Source organism: Anastrepha obliqua, chromosome 3 (assembly GCF_027943255.1).
Source record: "Anastrepha obliqua isolate idAnaObli1 chromosome 3, idAnaObli1_1.0, whole genome shotgun sequence".
Taxonomy (NCBI): Eukaryota; Metazoa; Arthropoda; class Insecta; order Diptera; family Tephritidae; genus Anastrepha; species Anastrepha obliqua.
This window is the reverse complement of record NC_072894.1, coordinates 46,170,348-46,175,280: the sequence shown is the minus strand read 5'-3', so window position 1 is coordinate 46,175,280 and position 4,933 is coordinate 46,170,348.

Below are 4,933 nucleotides of genomic sequence, written 5' to 3'. Positions count from 1 at the left end.
GTTAAATTGCACGTTCGTGGCTCTCACTCTTTCATTTTTATCATATCAGGTGAAGTAAAAAATTCCTAAAGTTTTTCGCTGGATGTCTTTAGTGAGCCATAAGTCACTATCAACACATTACATATATGGGGTCAGACAGACGGTTAAATTACGTTTCGGTTTTGTATTTGGAGAAGGTGGTTGTGTGTTACAATGCTCCGAATAAAGTTTAAAAAATAGATTCGGTTTATTTTTCTAGATTTGGCGAACCCCTCAAAACAACTGCGAAATCTAGTTTGTACTGTTTTTAGACTCAACGCAGCATCAAATGCGATACTAAAGCGGCTATTCGAACGATTCCGCTGTAGTAAACAAATGTTGAGAACTGCAACTGATAAAGTACAACAAGAAAATCATTCGGAAAATTGTTTGTGACCATCCTGGATATAAAGCGAAAAAACTTTTAGAACTTTTTATTTTAGTTTTATATTCATTGTATGTAAGGGGTATTTCAAAATAGACACCTATACGTTGTTTTAAAGAAAAACATGTAACAATTCAAATTATTTTTAGTTTCACTTTGTTTCACCAACCCTTGAATTGCCAATTCATTCAGACGATTATTTCCAAAAAAATAACGAATTTTGTGATATCTTTTTTTTTAAAGATCGACCCTAATAATTTAATAATTTTCAATCAGTCATTTAAACGCCTTGCTCTATCGTGTAAGTAAAGGGTGTTTTTTTTAGAGGTTATGTTTTCAAGTTGGCACTACTTTTTTCGTAGATGGTCTTTTTGACAGCTGTCACTTGATTTATGCTCAGTTTGGTTTGCCATTTCATAATGAATAGACTTACACCTGAACAACGTTTGCAAATCGTGCAAATTTATTACGAAAATAATGGTTCGGTTCGCGCGACGCATCACAAGAAAATTTTCTTCAGCGATGAAGCTCACTTTTGGTTGAATGGGTATGTCAATAAGCAAAATTGTCGCATTTGGAGTGAACATAATCCACAAGCCATTGCTGAGACGCCGTTACATCCTCAAAAAGTCACTGTTTGGTGTGCTCTATGGGCAGAGGGAATCATTGGTCCATATTTCTTTAAAAATGAAGCCGGCCATAATGTTACAGTCAATGGAGAGCGCTATAGAGCCATGATTAATGACTTTTTCGTGCCTGAATTGGACGATGTTGATGTGGACGACCTTTGGTTCTAACAAGACGGCGCTACATGTCATACAGCCAACGCAACACTCGATTTATTGAAGGAAACTTTTGGTGAGCGCATTATCTCGCGCCGTGGACCTGTGGCGTGGCCTCCAAGATCGTGCGATATAACACCGCTGGACTATTTCTTGTGGAGCTATGTGAAGTCGCTTGTCTACGCAGATAAACCCGAGACGATTGACGTCTTGGAAGAGAATATTCGGCGCGTTATTGCTGACATACGGCCCCAATTGCTGCAAAAAGTGGTCGAAAATTGGGCCTCTCGGCTGGAATTTATTCGAGCCAGCCGCGGCGGCCACTCGCCCGAAATCATTTTTAAAACATAATGGCAAACCCTTATCTTTATAATAAAGCTAAATTCTTGGCCATAACATTAAATTATATACGTTTTATTTCATCTTGAAAACCTAACCTCTAAAAAAACACCCTTTATCAGTTATTAAAATTGTACATTTGTCTTATGACGTCAAAGATGATAGAAAAATACCGTCTAGGAATTGTAGACACTACTGACATCGAGGCGTAACTTTTGAAATACCTTTTACAAACATATTTCCTTATACTCATTTTGGGTTGTGCTACTTGTAGAGTAGATTTGCTTATAATTTGATTGATTGACTGATCGAAGCCTAATATGGAATACCGAATGGGCAGACGAAATGGTTGAACCACTACTCTGGTACTCCCCAACTAGCACTTAAGCGCCTTTTTGACACCCCGAACAGGTAGATATCTACAGCCAGCTGTAGCTGTTGGTGTAATTGGGAAGATTGATGGAATTTGGGATGGCGCACTGCCAAACCTGGGCATTTACAGAGAAAGTGTCAATAGTTTCCTTCCCGGAAAGCTGCTTCTCGAATATCGAATAAGGGAAAATATTTTTAAATGCAAGTTTCTTATGTATATAAGTATTTGTAAAAGTCATTTGCCATTCGAACGCTGCATTTCGGTGTTGGTTCCACCACTTGCAGAACAACAACAAAGTACCCTTCCGGCTCCTAAATTGTGTATATGTATACTCGTATATATATATGCGCTTCTATATATATATATATATATATATATATATATATATATATATGTATGTATGTATGTTCCTGCCTAAAATTCGTGTACTTCGTAAGAAATCATGAATCCCGAATATCGGGGGATTGTAGGGAAATAATTCCCGGGACTGACATCCCTATGTAGAGTATGTCTGTATGTAGTATGGATTACTATTTTTATCATGAAATTTGTGCAATTATGTCATACTTCAGACAAACTTTATATTCCAAGAAGTAAATCCTTGAAAAGTTATGCCTTTTCTCTCTGAACGCGTGTCTGTACGACTCACGAAAGCGGTCTTTAAAACTGTAGCTGAGCTAAACATACCAAGAAAATTATATTTAGTAAAGTACCATTCATTCAAGGTATGTCATACGAGTATAAGTAATTAAAAGTTACGTATACGCTCCGCTGGATATGATGGAAATATGTGAGCAGGATAGCGAAGATACGTGAATGCAAATGCATATATACATAATAAATACATTACCCTATATGGAAGTTTTGTGAGATACTACATTCCTGAGCAACCATTAAACATTATTTAATTAATGCCTATAATTTCTCCTTGTTACAGTTCTATTAACTTAACAGCCACAATTACAGGCGTTATTTAGTGTGTCATGTATAAATCAGAAAATGATATATGCATATGTTACCGATTTGATGTGAATACTATGTATGGCAGGAGTATATGCGTCTTCAGTGTATGTATGTAGTTGTATCAATGTCATTTCTGGAACGCGTTGAACAAATTCCAAGACAAATACTTAATGCGCTTCTAATGACAAAACAGTTGGCAATAGTAAAGTAAAACGTACATACAACACTTTATTGCTTACGTATTTGTTTAGAGTAAAGAGGCGTGCAAAATACATGACTACATAAGTTACAAGACATACAAGCCCTTGCCTCATCATCATCAACAGCATCGATCAAACGAACATTGAGGTTAATGTGTTAGGATATCAAAGGATAAACATATATGTATATACATATGTATGTAGAATAGTATATGAGTTTTAAGGCAAGGATATATTTGTGTAAATTAACCCATAGGTATGTGTTTGCTTACTTACATTCCTAAAAAATCAAAAAAGAACATAAAAAACAATCACATTCAACTTCAGTTAATAAATCCGAAAAGCCGTAGTGACTTTTTAGACTAAATAAAGAAAAAAATATTGTAGACAATTGAAAAAAAAGTTGTAGGGGGAAAGGATTATTTTCACTTAGCCTGCGGCAAGGGAATTATTAAAAGCATAACATGGCAAACCGAGATTGTCAAGCGCAAAAATTTGCGGCGGAGCATTGGTGGTGGAACTGGCGTTGGTAATACCCTTCTATATTCCAACGTCTGCCTTGTGTGCCTTCTGTTAAGTGAAAGCAGACCCTCTCGCTGGCGCCTTCGAACAAACGAGCCACATAAATTAAGGATGCAGTGTACGCGAAAAGTTTTCAACTTCGTGGAAAATTTACCACTTCTCCCACAACTGCGCGGGACACGCTTCATTATTTAGCTATTATTTCGGCGGTCGGCATCTATTTTTTTTTTATAGCGCCATAGTCGTAGCCACGGCTATTATAAAATAATAAAATCATTTATTTTATTATAAGATAATCATCTTTGTCATTATCTCCTTTATGACTGTTAGGCCGCTGGCGAAATGGCAAAGGGGTAGTGGGTAGCAAATGGTGATGGAATTTTAGTATGCAATCCTTTTCTTGTCATTAGCCAATTATATTTTGTGTGCCTAAAAGGCGATTTGCGGCGCACACTTAATGCTTATTTGTCGTGGCAATAAGAATTTTTTGCGATATTTGGCTTGATATTTTTTCTCTTGGCTTCTAGCTACCATCTACATGGTTATATTTGTATGATATGTATGTATACGCTGAAATATCTTTTCTAAAACAAAGCCTGCACTACCAACAAAACTTTCCTCTACATGGTTCGTACATTTTTTTCTTTGGCTTTTTGACATAAAGCCATTACTCATTTTTTATACTTGATTTTGGCGATAAAGTCCTTTGCAAATTCTTCGCACAAAATGCGATCCCTTAAAGTCATTTAATATATATACGTATGTATGTTTGTATGTATGTGTGTATATGTATGTGCTGCTGCTTAGGTGCTGCTGAACAGTCAAATCGGTAGAGTCAGCGTCGCGTTTTCGCCAAAGTAAAAGTACGTAATTTCATTATAAGACTTGGAAGTTTGTGAAAGTTTAAGCCGCAGCAAAGCGAGAAAAGTAACGTTAGCAAAAACCAACAAAAAGTAGGTACTAAAAAATTTAAAACTAAAAGAATGTGGGTTCTAACAAAAGAAATATATTTGAATGCACTCGTAAGCTTCTTTATTAAAATTCAGTAGTAAGCAGAATTCTTTAAAATCGATTTCCTGTTACGATTACGTAAATGTGTTCATAATTTTGCGTAACATATCGGCTATGAGTGCAAAAGTTGTGATTTCGAAATCACAATCTTGCATTTAGAACGTGAAAATATAATACAATAACTGTGCAACTCTGTAATAAGAAGTGCTTTCCTCCACAAAACGAGTGAGGTCACCCCACATCAAGAAATAATTTCCTACGCTGCGCGCAAATTATCTGCGTAGCTCTTGGAAAATATTACCTGGTTTTTGGTGCTAAAGATCAATCAGATTTTCTAGGT